General features: G+C 39.9%; 1 protein-coding gene across 6 annotated transcripts in view; it reads right to left on the bottom strand.

Moving 5' to 3' along the window:
* The window catches only part of YAF2 (YY1 associated factor 2), a 100,458-nt gene that overhangs the window by 51,399 nt on the left and 32,841 nt on the right, over positions 1 to 16,218 (bottom strand). The gene's annotated exons all lie outside the window — the stretch shown is intronic.

Genomic DNA, 16,218 nt, shown 5'->3' with positions numbered 1-16,218 from the left:
GGACTTGGGGTGGCCAATTGGGCTGACAGGATGAGCAGGGGGCGGGGACTCACGAGTCCCCACCCCCCGTTCCTCGCCGGCCCCAACGGCCGGTGCTGCGGGAGGACCGATGGAGCCGGCGGAAGGAAGGCGCCGGTGGCGGAACTCGGGGTGGCCGATTGCGTGGCTGCCAGCACCAGTTTTCCGCCAGCAGCAGTTTTCCTCTGGCCACCCGCCGATCGGAGCGCCTACTGCCAGCGCAATCGGCCACCCCGAGAGGAACTCCGATCGGGAGGCGCTCCGATCAGCGGGTGGCCAGAGGAAAACTGCTGCTGGTGGAAAACTGGTGCCGGCAGCCAGGTGAAGGTCTATTGCACGAAACTTCGTGCAACGGGCTTCTAGTCATTATGTATTTGTCCAAACCCACAGAATGTATACCACCAAGAGTGAACCCTAATGTAAATTATGGACTTTGGGGGATAATGATATGTCAATACAGGTGAATCAATTATAACAAATGTACCACTCTGGTGGGGAAGCTATGCAAGTGTGGGGGCAGGAGTTATACGGGAATTTGTGGTCCACAAGACAAAACTTTGAGACATGAAGATATATAATTAAATTCTGGTTCTACTACTGAATAGCTTTGTTCCTATGTATGCCACTTAACCATTCTAGATTCTGCTTTCTTGGTAAAATAATTATTATAATAATAGTCATTCTACAAAGGGGTTTGTGAGGATCAGATAAAAAAAGAGCTTCGGAAATTATTTTTTTTAAAAATGGCCTGGCTGCTATTTAGAAACCAGATGGTAGGGGAACAGAAACCAATTAGGAACTTACTATAATAGGCAGGCAGGAGATGATGGTGGCTTATATTAAGATAGCAACAGTAGAGGGTAGAAAAAGTGGTATAATTCTAAACATATTTGGAGATACATCATGCAGGATTTGTAGATGAACAGGAAGTAGAGAGTGCGAGAGGGAAAAGACAGAGTGTGTCATCAAGAGAGGAAGAGAAATTAGGGGACAGAAATCTAAGTTCTGGCAAGAGTGGCTCAGTGGTTGAGTGTCGATCTATGAACCAGGAGGTCATGGTTTGATCCCAGTCAGGGCACATGCCCAGGGTTTTGGGCTTGCTCCCTAGTAGGGAGCATGCAGGAGGCAGCTAATTGATGATTCTCTCTCATCACTGATGTTTCTATCTCTTTCTCCCCTTTCCTCTCTGAAATAAAAAAAAAAAAAGTCTATTAAATAGATGCAGAAGAGACTATCAGAAGCAATTTGTAGGAAGTGTTAAGACTGGGTTAAATTCAGGAAGTTATAAAAATACATAGGCAGATCCTGTGGAAGCTGGGAAGGCTTTCTGATGGATGTGACATCTAAATTAAGACATTAACAGGAATTAACCAAACTTGGGGTGGAGCAGGGGAAGCAGTGGGGACAGAGAATGGGGAGGAAAGGCAAACTATCATCCACAGATTAGTGTGAGTGTGTGTGTGTACGCGCGCACACAAAGGCCAGAAACAATAGAACACACAACACCAGTAGGTGAGTGGTAGAAATGGCTGGGATATAACTTTACTGCGGTGAATGGCAAGAGCTAAGGCTGAAGAAATAAAGAGGAACCAAACCACAAAAAATGTCTAAGCCATGTTAAAAGAGTATAGACCTTACCTAAGGATGTCCTCTTGGCCATACTAAAAGATTCATATCAAAGAAAAGTTTCGAGTAATGAGGGACCAGATTATCTAAAACAGGGGTTGCAAGCTTAATTATCTACAGAGACCAGGTAATTAATAAAAATAAGTGAAGAGGACCGGGTACTTACTAGACAAATCCAGGAGACAACAGAAAATGGTAAGAACTATGGAGAGCAGCCCTAACCGGTGTGGCTAAGTGGACAGAGCATCGGCCTGTGGACTTAAGGGTCCCAGGTTCGATTCCGGTCAAGGGCATGTACCTTGGTTGCAGGCACATCCCCAGTAGAGGGCGTGCAGGAGGCAGCTGATAGATGTTTCTCTCTAATCGATGTTTCTAGCTCTCTATCCCTCTCCGTTCCTCTCTGTAAAATATCAATAAAATATATTTTTAAAAAATAAAATAAAATAAAGAACTATGGAGAGCAAAAGTTCCTTCTAAATGGGGCAAGTTGTTGCAATGAACAATGTGACTAAGTGTTGCTAAACCTTCCAATTAATAAAAAGAAGCTGGAAATTGAAATTTAAAAAAATAACCTGCATTTTTAAAAATGGTAATTCGATTTGTTTGAAACATGGTGCAGATCAACAGTAAGGGGACCAAACAAAACAAGACTAAGAGTCAAACAAGCAGTCATCAGTTTCCAGACTCCACTGCAGAACCTAAAAGAATAAGACCTTGGCCTTGGACCTGAAGGCAGTGCAGAGTTACTGGACATTTAAAGAGGAATGACCACTTGAGAAGCCAGTGTCTACCTTATTCACTGACAAAGTACTAGACACTTCATTAGTTTCAGTAAATATCTATAGATGAAGTTAAAACTGGAATTTTTTTGAAAATTGGTATCATGGCAGTAGATAGGACAAACTGGAGGACAGAAAACTTTAAAAAAAAAAAGAAAAGAAAACTAATCCAGTGCTCCTTTGCTCTAGTGCTAGCCCACTCTTCTACCAGTTTTCAGTTGTGCTCACAGCTGCTACCACATGCTGCCTAGTGCTATTTCTTTGGCTATACAGTATAACTGCCTCTAACTCAGGAATCTGGCCAACACACTAGTGACCTCAATTAGCAACTATCAGCTTTCACATGGCTAGGGACAATGAAATTAAATAGGATGAATGATCACAGTGGATGGGAGAGAATGAGTATAGTCTTTGCTTCACTTCAACATCAGGCCAGGACCTCCAATACTAATTCTATACTGTTGCTAAAACTGATACCTAAATATCAGGGATAAGTAACAGTCAAATGCTGCACTTGACTGTGCTGGGAACACCCATCAAAAATCATAGGTATGCATGGAAAGTAGAGCTGGAAAAGAAATAGAATGGGATTGAGGTTCTGCTGGAAGGGAGATGGAGTAATAAAGAGGTAGGCTAAGACTAGAAACTCATAACAAGTATGAAAGCTAAATAATAATTAAGATAAGAAAAGAGGGAACACAAAAACTCCCAGAATCTGAGCACTTATATATTCAAGTCCAAATAATCTCATGTTATAAGAGCAAAGTCTGGCACTGTTTGATATAAATCATAGAAGATTCTTCTGCTAGTTTTGGGACACATGGATAACCAATATTAAAGGTTACAAATTCATTTACTGAGAATAATTTTAAATGTCCCTCATCTAGGAAAGGTGAAACCAACAGGCTATCAGAATGTCATATGCATTATACCTTAGATATGACTTTATTTTGCAATGTAAGTATCTACTAGGGTATAGAAAAATGCATTACCTTGAAAATCTCTAAGCAATTATTATCTTAGAGAATGGACACTCAAAAATAAGTCATCATATGGAATCCTGGTTCAGAGCAATGACTTAAACTAAGAAGAGAGAGGTTTATTACCCAGCTAGGGTGAGGGAGATGACAATATAATAATGTGTAATCTTATCTACACAGCCCATGTAGAAGGTTTGAGCCTGATAGTCTGAGAAAAAGCAGTAGTCAATACTCTGATTCAAAGCTTACAGGAAGGAAACTTTACTACACTTTATCTAAAAACATTAAGTAAACATAAATATACGGGAACACTACAGAAAGACCTAAATGCTCTGTCAATTTTAGGAAGTAAAGTAGAGTTTCAGGTTGCCAATGATCAATAGTAAAGCCAAGCACCCATGAACAGGTGAAGCAATAAAAGAAAAAAATATGCAAAGCATCTTTAATGGGAAGCAATAGAAGAATGATATAGAACCAAATATTCTTCCAGATACCCTAGTCTGTGCTATACAGTGCAGAAGCCGCATAGGAGTATTGGGCACTTGAAATGTGCTAGTCCAAATTGAGATGCATTCTAAGTATAAAATATACCCCAAATTTTGAAGACTTAGTGTGAAAAAGATTGTAAAATAGCTCACTAATAATGTAAAGAACAATACTTTAGATATATTGAGTTAAATACAACCTAATATTAAAAGTAATTTCATCTGTTACATTTTACTTTTTAAATTTGGCCAAAAGAACTTTTAAAATTACACATATGGCTCCCTTTTTTGGCTTACATTACATTTCTATTGAACAGCACTGTTATAAATTAGTCATGTTTAATGTGAAGCCTTAAATTAATGGACTATTCTAACATTTTCATTATTACTGTTTGTTCCTTTAGTATTAAATTCCTCTTGGGTTCCCTCTGAATAAGAGCAATGACAGCTTACCAGACTGTCCAGAAAAGAGACTGAATCAAATTTCTGGGCAGGGGTTTGAGCCAGGATTGTTCTACCAAATGATAACCATGTTATCTCTGGCAAAAGGGCTACATAATAAGAAAGAAGCACTATGTACACACTGAACAGGGTTTGACCAATAGTTTACTATAATCCATCTAGCATCATAATATGCTATGTTTAAGGGTTTTCTCAATTATAACCCAAGTGTTAAACTTACAAAGTAGGATAAACATTTTTCACTATGATTTATTCAAGTATACCCATTTTCAGCAGTTTTTAGACATTAAAATTTGGCCTTTTGGGAAAGATCTCACCTAACAGTGACTCTAATTTGCTACCAAGGGAAACATACCTCTCTCACTGGAGCAAAAGGAGGTAACAGTAACTACTTTTCATGAGATACCATGACAAATTTTAAAAGACAGTGGAATTTTCAGATAATAAACACTAATACAATCTGGAAACAGTCCATAGTCCATCTGAAAACTTCAAGAAAATGTGGTTTTCGGAAATTAAGAATTTCACAAATAAGATGCAGAATATAAACACACCTAGAGGCCCCATGCACGAATTCATGCATGAGTGGGGTCCGGCCAGCCTGCCCCAATTGGGGCCAGCTGGCTGGGGGGAGGGGATGCAGGAGGTTGGCCGGGCACCCCCACCCCTGACCAGGATGGGGGGGTCAATCAGGGGCCGGGCTGGCCGGGGGAGGGGCCGCAGGAGGTTGGCCGGCCAGGCCCGCCCCCGATCAGGGTTGGGGGGGACCGATTGGGGGCCAGGTCAATGGGGGGGTAGGAGGAGCCGCGGGAGATTGGCTGACCGGCCCCGCCCCCATCGGGCTGGTTGGCCGGCCGCAGTGTGTGTCATAGTGACGGGTCGTTCTGGTCGTTCCGGTTGTTTGGCTTTTAAATATATAGATTACAAGACAGTAGTGACTCAAAGACAGAGAATATAGTAACTCTGAGAAAAATAATTGTACTATCCCAATATTAGAAGACTACTAGTTTTTTAAAAAAAATGCATTTGACTTAGCACAATGAAAATAAAATTGTGTTTAGAGATTTAAAATTTCCTACAGATTTAAGTATTTCTCAAGTCAGAGTTCTTTGGCACAAAACAATTCAAGGCTTTATATAGTGTCTTCAATCAAATTACCTTTGACTTCAGTAACAAATGGAAGAAATGGAACCAATAGAAGACATCCCAGATAGCTTAAGGAGAACTTTGGGTTCAGGCGCTAGCTGACTTAAGAGTGAAGTGTGAAAGTGCATCAGTTATTCATTAAAACATCTAGGAGTCAGTAATACCAAGCATAAGGCATTTTAAGTTTAAGTTTTGGAGAGACAATGATGAATAAGCTACAACCTCTAAACATTAAAGGTTTATTCTCTGGTAGTTTTGTAAAAGAATAAGAAGTAAGATTGCCATTGATATTTCATTGTTTCCCATGCCCCAAATCAAGATAGTTACCCATTATCCTATTTGTATATGGAGGGAAGGGGTTGGGGATGGAGAAACAGGGAAAAAAAGAAATACCGAATTAAAACTTAACATACTGAATTAAAATTAGTTCTTAACTATTTCCCTGTAAAACTCTTAAGCTCCTTAAAGACAGAGGATGAAACCTATTCATCTGCCTATCCCTAACTCAGTGTCTGGAGCTCATTAATGGCTATTTCAGAACTAGATTAAATTATAGCCATTGTGCTAAGGCCACTGCTTTCTTTTTCTACTATAAACCAATATCGAAAATAAATGAAGATTAAAACAATAAAGGTCAATCCTTCCGGTGTTGTTTTTTTTTTTTTAAATAAGCATATACATACATTAAATGTGGGTGTTTAAAAGTAATGTGTGTGTGTGCATATTCTTTAAGGGAAAGCAGGCAGTTCCATAAAGCTAGTTTCCTTCCACCACTATTACTAGATCTCCCTCACTTCCCAACCTCAACCAAAAGTAACCACTACCATTTATTTTGTGTAAATTAGATCACATCATTCTGCAACAAACTTTTCCTTACACTTATGAGGTCTCTCCATATTTATATACATCAATTATAAAGCATGGCATAGTGGACTCTGGAGCCAAGCAACTGAGGTTCAAAAACCTAGCTTTGAATCCCAACTCTGGTATTTACTCCCTATGAGAGTGGGTAGGTTATTTACTCCTCTATGCTTCAGTATTCCCATATGTAAAATGGAGATAATGGCTGAATATTTCTGAGTTCCTAAGAGGACTAAAATAGTTCATGTTTATAATAAAATGCTTAGAACAATCCCTGGGCATAGACAGTACAATATGTTTCTTAAAGTAAAAAAAAACCAACAACAATAATCTGAACACAGATCTAGGTAATTGTTATAGAACTATCCTATGTAACAAAAGCCTAATATGCAAATTGACCGAACGGTGAAATGACCAGTGGAATGACCGGTCGCTATGACGTGCACTGACCACCAGGGGGTAGACACTCAACGCAGGAGCTGCCCCCAGCCCGCAGGCCCCAGGCCAGCCAAGGCAGGTGCCAGTGGGGTGCCCCGATCGCCCCGCCGGCTGCCCCAAGATCGGCCCTGATCACCGGCCAGGCCTACATAATAAAACCCTAATATGCAAATCAACCGAACGGCGAAACGACAACGGAACAACTGGTCGCTATGACACGCACTGACCACCAGGGGGCAGATGCTCAACACAGGAGCTGCCTGCTGGTGGTCAGTGTGCTCCCACAGGGGTAGCGCCACTTAGCCAGAAGCCAGGCTCATGGCTGGCAGCAGCCATGACAGGAGCCTCTCCCACCTCCACGGCAGCACTAAGGAACAGCAAGCCTGGCTTCTGGCTCACAGATCCCCGGGGGGATCAGGCCTAAGCCAGCAGGTGGACATCCCACAAGGGGTCCCAGACTGCAAGAGAGCGCAGGCCAGGCTAAGGGACCCTGCCCCCCCAGTGCAGGAGTTTCATGCACCAGGCCTCTAGTCTATATATATAAAAGGCTAATATGCAAAGTGTCCCCTCAGGAGTTCAACTGGGAGATCGAGAGTTTGATCGCTTGCTATGACGTGCACTGACCACCAGGGGGTGGCGTGGAATGAAGGAAGGCCCCAGCTGGCAGCCAGAAGGCCCCAATCGGCCCTGATTGCTGGCCAGGCCTAGGGATCCTACCTGTGCGTGCATTTCATGCACCGGGCCTCTAGTTTTGTATCTTATTTATCCCCAACTCCTATCCCTGATAGACATGTAGACTCTTTTTCCAAATAAATCTCCCTGTAAAAATCTTGCTGGGAAAATGTGCAAGTTTCCCAAGACTAATATCTTGAACAATAATTGCTGGATACTAGGGTAAGCACATTTTTAACTTTGTAACACTTACCCCATCCTGAGCTCTGCAATCTAATGAGTGAAAATTGATGGCTCATAAGTTTTTAACTGCATTTCCTGCAAATGAGACTAAGCATCTTCTCAGTTCATTAGCCATTCCAATTTCCAGTTTCCTCTGCTATGAATTTCTTTAATAACCATTGTTCATTTTATTTATATTTGCATCATCTGTCTTATTCTTTTGATCTTTATATATTATGGATACAAACCCACTGGATATTACAGACACTGCACATATCTCCTAGCTGTGCTACTTACCTTTATGTTTGGTTTATGATGTCATTTATTAAACCTCAGTTTTTCTTTTTAAGGTACTCAAATTCTTTATCCTTGATGGTTTAGTCTTCTTTTCTTGACTTGTTAAAGAAGGCCTTACATATTCTTCTATACTTTCTTGTTTTAAAAAGTTTTTCCTGTTCAGTGCTTAAATTGACTTTATTGCTGTATATGGTTTGAGATCTAGTCCCTTCCTTCATATGAAAAACCAATTCACTGGTTCACGCTCTTTCCCTGCTGATAGAAAATGCCATTTCTAGCACTTATCAACTTCAAATACATATAGATCCATTTATTAACTCTGTTTATTAAACTGTCTTTTCCTGTATTAAGACTATACTACTTTAAATACCATGTTTTTATTTTACTTGTTTATTGAGATATAATTTACATAGAGTATACAAGTGCTGTATACAACTTGATTTTTAAATGTCTAACACCCCTTAGTGATCCAAACCAATATATTAGCATTTCTCCAGAATGTTCCCTCATACCCCTTGGCAATCAGTACCATATTTTTAAGATAACTATTATTCCTATCTCTATCACCATTGATTAAGTCAATCTGCTTTTGAGCTTCCTGTAAATGAAATTATTCAATAGGTAATCTTTTGTTTCTCTCTTTCTTTGCTCAGCATTAAATCTGGGAAATTCATCCCATTTTGTGTGCAGCAGTTCATTCTTTTTCATAGCTATGTAGTATTTCATTCTAAATACCATATATTTAAAAATTAGTCTTGATATCCACAGGAGAAGTTCTTCCTCCTTATTCTTTTTCTTCTTTCAGAACTCTTGGCAATTCTTGTGTCTGTATCTTTGTATATGAAGATCATTTTCCACACACAAAAAATTCTATGGGGATTTTTGTCTGAAACTACATATAAATCACAGAGATGTAATTTTAAAGCAATATTTATATTTCTCCCCCATAAATATAGTATATCCTACCTTTTATTCATGTCTAACTTTATGTCCTTCAATAAAACTTTGGGTACTTTATAGAATTTGCTGTAACAGAAATACTTTTTATTTTCTGACTGGCTATTGCCAAATGGAATGTTGATCTTGTATCCAGTAACATTTAAGTCCCTTATTAAAGTCAGTTGACTTTTAAAAAAGATTTTCTAGTCATTTGTTCATCTCCTTTTTCTTCCTCTAATCCTTTTGGATTTTCTTTTTCTTAACAGTACAGGTATGTGTCTTATTCTCAACTTTCATGAGAATATTTGTAAGGTTTCACCATTAAGCATGATGCTTGCTGTTTGAAAGACAACCTTTACTGGAAGAAAAAAGTTCAATTCTCTTCATGGTTTAAGGGTTACTTTAAAAAATCAATAGATATTGACTTTTATCATATATTTTCACTAGATCTTTCAAGATTTTTTCCCTAAGTCTTATAAATTACATTGATGGTTTTCAAATATTGAACTATCCTTATATTCTTATAATTATAATTTTTATATCTCTATTCATAAATGAGGTTGAATATAAACTTTCCCTTGTATATTCTTTCCAATTTAGGTTTCAGGGCTAAAAGTCGAATAAATGATCAGGGTAGCATTCCCCTTTTTTTCTTCTATTATCTGGGTCAGTTTGTATAAAATTGGGATTGCCCTGGCCAGTGTGACTCAGTTGGTTGAGCGACATCCCATGCACCAAGAGGTCTCGAGTTTCAATTCCCAATCAGGGCACACGCCCAAGTTTTAGGTTCAATCCCCAATTAGAATGTGTGCAGGAAGCAGCCAATTGATGTTTCTCACATTGATGTTTCTCTCCCTCTCCCTTCCTCTCGCTCTAAAACCAATAAAAATAAATAAAATTGGGATTATCTGTTCCACAAAAGTGTACCTGAAATCATAATAAACTTCACATTAAAACTATTCCTCTGGTACAAATTGTATAGTTACAGAATAGTCAGGGGATATACAGTACAGCATAAGGAATATAGTCCATAATACTGTAATAATACCTAAGGTGTCAGATGGATACAAGATTTATTGGGAGGATCAGTTAGCAAGTTATATAATGTCTAATTACTGGGCTGTACACCTGAAGCTAATATAATATTGTATGTCAACTGTAATTTAAAATTAAAGTAAAAAAACCCTATTACTTCTGAAATCACTTCACACTTCTGAGGATGGCTATAGTCAGACTCATAATGAAAATGTTGGTGAGGATGTGGAAAAATTGGGGCCCTCATACATTGCTGGTAGGAAAGCAATCTAGCAGTTCCTCATAAAGTTAAACATCAAGTCACCATATGACCTAGCAATTCCACTTCTAGGTATATACTCAAGAGAAATGAAAACATATGTCCACATAAAAACTTGTACACACTGCTGATAATAGGAAAAGAGTAGGAAATAATCCAAATATCCATCAATTGATGACTGGATAAACAAAATGTGGTATACCCGTAAAATGAAATATTACTTGGCCATAAAAAGAAATGAAGTGTATTGGTACATGCTACAACATGGTTAGACCTTAAAAATAAGTGAAAGAGCTGAACCACAAAAGGCCATCTATTAAAGATTCCATTTATATGAAATGTCTAGAAGGGGCAAATCTACACAGAGAGTAGATTAGTGGTTGCCTAACACTGATTTGCGGAGAACTGGGATTGCGTGCTAATAGGTACAGAGTTTCTTTCTGAGGTGATGAAAATATTCTAAAATTGACTGTGGTAATGGTGGCACAACTGTAAAATACTAGAAACTATTGAATTGTACATTTTAAATGGGTAAATGGTATGGTTTGTGAATTATAGCTTCATAAACTTGCTATTTTTAAAAATTCCTCTTGGGGAAATTTATTACAGTTTTAATTTCTTAAATGGTTTTTATTTTCCTTGGATTTTCTTTTTCTTGTACAATTTTAGAATTATTCCTTCTCCTAGAAAACAGACCATTTCACCTGTTTTAAAAAATTTATATACATATAAATTAAGTGATTTCCTGTGATCTTTAAAATTAGAATTGTACTTGTAATTATATTTTATATGCAATTGCCTTGTAATTATATTCCACTTTAAAATATTATTTATAATTACATTCCACTTTTAAATTTTATTATTTATCATCTTTTTCCTGGTGAGTATTTTCAGAATTTAACCAACTGAAAAGAAACAGCTTTAATTTGAATAAGCATCACTATTATTTTTATTATTGACTAGAGGCCCAGTGCACGGATTCGTGCACTGGTGGGGCCCCTCGGCCTGGCCTGCGGGAATCAGGCTGAAATCAGCTCTCCAACATCCCCCGGAGGGTCCCAGATCACAAGAGGGCCCAGGCCAGGCCGAGGGACCCCCACCGGTGCACGATCAGGACCGGGGAGGGACTGTGGGAGGGCTCCAGGGCGTGTCTGGCCCGTCTCACCCAGCTCCAATCAGCCGGACCCCAGCAGCAAACTAACCTACCAGTCAGAGCATCTGCCCCCTGGAGGTCAGTGCACGTCATAGCAACTGGTCAAACAACAGTCAGATAGTTAGCATATTAGGCTTTTATTACATAGGATTATAGTCTATCTTACCAAATTCTATATTTATTTTTATTTCCTCTCCTTTCTTTGGTTTTACTTTCCCCTTTTTGTAGTTGAATATCTGATTCATTTATTTTCTTTCAACCTAATACATGCATTTAAGGTTATAAATTTACCCTTAAAGCCCCACTTTTCTTGCATTCCTCAAGTTTTGATACGTTTTGTTGTAATTAAGCTCTAATTAATTCATAATTTCCACTTTTTTTAATTCTTGAAAAGTTCTGAGTCATTTTTTATTCAATGTTGCTTCTCTACCATGGTATCCTTTTTTCTGCTAATACACTTTTAGGTGAAATGTTCTTTGAAAAGTTCTCCATTGTAAAACTCTTCTTTAATGTAAAAAAGAAATTTCTTAAAAGTTCTCTTGATTGCCATTTTATCTACCAAAGGTTATCCCACTGTGCCTACCTGCATCAAAGCATAGAAAGAACAAGTTCCATTATTCCCATTTCAGAATTAGAGAAACTGAATCACAGTAAAGTTCTTTTTTAAAAAAATATTGATTTCAGAGAGGAAAGGAGAGGGAGAAAGACATAGAAACATCAATGATGAGAGAGAATCATTGATCAGCTGCCTCCTGCACACCCCCTACTGGTGATAGAGCCTTCAACCCGAGCATGTGCCCTGACCTGGAATCGAACCATGACCTCCTGGTTCATGGTTCAACACTCAACCACTGAGCCGGGCAGTAAAGTTCTTTTTCAAATACTTTCTCCCTAACTTTTTTTCTGAAAAATATCAAAGCCACATAAGAGTTAAAAGTACAATGTATATCTATATACCCTTCACCTAGACTCAAAATTAACTTTTGCAACATTTTATCTTTCTTTTTATTTCTCTTTATATATACACTAGAAGCCCGGTGATGAATTCGTGCACAGGTGGGGTCCAGCCGGCCCGCCCCGATGGGGGCCAATAGGGCCGGGCCAGCAGGTGGTAGAGGATGCGGGGGAGAGGGGGAGCGGTTGGGGCCAGGGCCAGACAGGGGGAGAGGCCATGGGCAGTTGGCCAGCCAGCCCCGCCCCCTGGTCTAACTCCTGGTCAAACTCCTGGTCGAGGGGACAATTTGCATACTAGCCTTTTATTATATATTAAAGGCCCAGTGCACGAAATTTGTGCACGGGGGGGGGGGGGGGGGGAGGCGGGGGGGGAGGTGCCGCTCAGCCCAGCCTGCACCCTCTCCAATCTGGGACCCCTTGAGGGATGTCCGACTGCCCATTTAGGCCCAATCCCGGTGCAGTCAGACATCCCTTTCACAATCCAGGACTGCTGGCTCCCAACCACTCGCCTGCCTGACTGCCTGATTGCCCCTAACTGCTTCTGCCTGCCAGCCTGAACACTCCCTAACCGCCCCCCTGCCAGCCTAATCTACGCTTAACTGCTCCCTTGCCGGCCCAATTGCCCCTAACTGCCCTCCCATGCCAGCCTAGTCACCCCTAATTGCCCTCTCCTGCCAGCCTGGTCGCCCCTAACTGTCCTCCCCTTCAGGCCTGGTCGCCCCCAACTTCCCTCCCCTGTGAGCCTGGTCACCCCTAACTGCCCTCCCCTGCAGGCCTGGTTGCCCCCAACTGCCCTCCCCTGCCAGCCTGCTCGCCCCCAACTGCCCTCCTCTACCGGCCCAGTCACTCCTAACTGCCCTCCCCTACAGGCCTGATTGCCCCAACTGCCCTCTCTTGCAGGCCTGGTACCTCCCAACTGCCCTCCCCTGCCAGCCATCTTCTGGTGGCCATCTTGTGTCCACATGGGGGTGGCCATCTTTGACCACATGGGGGCAGCCATCTTGTGTGTTGGAGTGATGGTCAATTTGCATATTACTCTTTTATTAGATAGGACTAGAGGCCCAGTGCACAAAATTCTTGCACAGGTAGGGTCCTTCAGCCTGGCCAGAAATCAAGGCCAATCTGTGGGGCGACCGGCGGGGCGATCAGGGGGCCCCCGCTGGCACCTGCCTTGGTCAACCTGGTGCCGCCCACTTGCTGGCCCCACCCACCGCCGGTCATCTACCTCTGTGGGAGGCGACCAGCGGGGCAATCAGGGGGATCCCACTGGCACCCACCTTGGCTGGCCTGGGGCCTACAGGCTGGGGGCAGCTCCTGTGTTGAGCATCTGCCCCTGGTGGTCAGTGGGTGTCACAGCGACCGGTCGTTCTGCCATTCGGTTGATTTGCATATTAGGCTTTTATTATATAAGAAGATATATACACACACCACACCCAAATACCCGCATTTTATTTTCTGAGCACATTCCTAAACCCATTGTGATACTTCAATTATAAATATTTCAGTATAGACCTCTAACGAATAAGGGCATTCTCAATATAACCATCATACCATTATCAAACCAAAGAAACCATGCAATTAAATAGTGTCTTACGTGGATGTGCGTAAGCAGACTCAAAACAAGCAATGAAGTCATCTGACTTTTGTTCTTTATCTTGGCTTGTCTAATGGACCTGAAATGGCTCTCTAGTGAATTATTTAGAAGTGATACTCAATCTGTCAAGGAACATTTCCTTCCTCAATGACCTTGAAAACAGATTTCATTTACTGCATCATCAAAATTAAGCAACAACCTTCTAAAATAGTCAAACCTCAAAAAATCAAGTACACTGAATTTCCAGTTTGCTTTCTAATGCTTCACAAAGTCTTAAAGTAAAGCCAATCAACTTAACTTTCAAAACTATACATTCCTTGTAATGTTCCATAGGAGAAGTTTATATTGTACTAAACAATAATTTCACTATACTATTTTTATAGGGAAAAAAACCTGTTGTTCTTAAGAAAAACATACAGTACAAATGGCATTGATAAGCCAAATAAACCTGTTTATAAATGAAAAAAACTGTTAAGTATAGTTGTGAATTTAGATTAAAAAAAAACACATGATTTTTTTCAGTGGATATAATTTAATCTCAGTCACTGATGTTAGGGACTAAATAAGATAAAGAACAATAAAATCCTATCCTTGATGCCCTGGCCTGTGTGGCTTAGTTGGTTGGAGCATTGTCCTGTATACCAAAAGGTTGCAGGGTACATACACCTAGGTTTTGAGTTCAATCCTTGGCCAGGGCACATAGGAAAGACAACCAATGGATGTTCTCTCCCACCTCTCTCTCTCTCTCTCTCTCTCTCTCTCTCTCTCTCTCTCTCTCTCTCTCTCTCTTCCTCCCCCTTCCTCTCTCTCTCTAAAATCAATGAGCATATCCTCAGGTGAAGACTTATAAAAAAGACCATACAAGTCAGTTTAAGAGGTTTATTTCTAAAGAAACAGCAATATAACCTGAAGATAATATTTCAAAGCTAAACTGTATCATACAAATAAGAATTATACCTATAATCACAGAATTGTTTAAGATCAATCTATTATTAATTAGCTAATAAGAAGAGTGTTTACTATGTACTACTAGGTACTTTCCTAAATATATTCCATGAATTCAATCCTCAGAGCAATCTCATGTTTCTACTCACTCAAACAGAAGTAACAGAGAGGTGCTAGCATAAAATGATTTATGACCTCAACCTTAAAGTAGAGAAAAGTAGAATGAAAGAAGGCCATTTCAAGAAAATGGAAAAGCAGAAACCAAGATATAAATATGACAAGTGTCCAGATAAGACCAAACCAAAGTTCCAAATTGCAGCAATTAGGGCTGGATAAATAGAATGGGGTTGGATTATGAGAGGCCTTAAATACCTAGCAAATTATGACAATTTTATAAAATAGGTAGAGCAAGCAAGCACCACTACAGGCTCTTATGTGCTAAAAGTGCCCTTTTAGAAATGATAACCTGGTAATGACTGAGAGAGAAATGAGAAACTCTGTCCATTTCTAACATGTACATGCCAGCTCAATAAATTATCTTGTACCTGAGAAACCAGAGAGCACACACTGAACCAATTGCACCACCCTTCACATCATTAAGTCCATAAACAATAAACAAGAAAATGGTAAAAATAATTGCAGCATGCCCTGAATTACTTTCCCAATATACCTTCAGTGAAGTTAAAAGGTACAACTAAACTATGTCAGTAAGAAGTACTAATCAAGTTATATAAGACTATTTTTGCTGTTCAGTACTATGTCAAAAGAATTTGGCCAAATTTGGCATAAGCATAAATTTTACAGTGTTTAGTGTTTACTTCAATAAAAGCAACATCACAAATGAATTAACATAATATTTCAACACAGAGACTCCTTGTATTGCTTTAGAACTATTATACTATTTACTATGAGGTAATAAACATAATTTTTATAAACAGCCATTACGTAAATGATACACTTTGAAATTAATGTCACATTTATTCATATACTATTTAAGAACTAGGTGTTTATTATCCATATAATAAATTCTATAATCCACATCAAGCTTATAAAAAGACTCTATGGCAAACAACTTCCTTTCTTTGTAATTAAATGAGCTCCTTCTAAAGAGAAGAAATGTGAGAAAAACATCTCAAACTTGAAAAAACTAGCTTACTTACCAGTAACTTGAGTTATCCTATTGGGTCTTTTCCCTCACAGATCCACCTCTCTTGCCCTTCTGTCCAGCATGAGAGTCTTCCTGATGGACAGCCACTGGAACTGAGGGGGCATGCAGTACAGATGTATATGTAAGAAAGTTGGGGGGAGGGGATTTGGAAGATGCTAGAGACATGCTTCAGTGCACTTGCTTAC

Source organism: Eptesicus fuscus, chromosome 7 (genome assembly GCF_027574615.1).
Source record: "Eptesicus fuscus isolate TK198812 chromosome 7, DD_ASM_mEF_20220401, whole genome shotgun sequence".
NCBI lineage: Eukaryota > Metazoa > Chordata > Mammalia > Chiroptera > Vespertilionidae > Eptesicus > Eptesicus fuscus.
The sequence above is the reverse complement of the archived record's forward strand: the minus strand, read 5'-3'. Positions and strand labels throughout refer to the sequence as shown.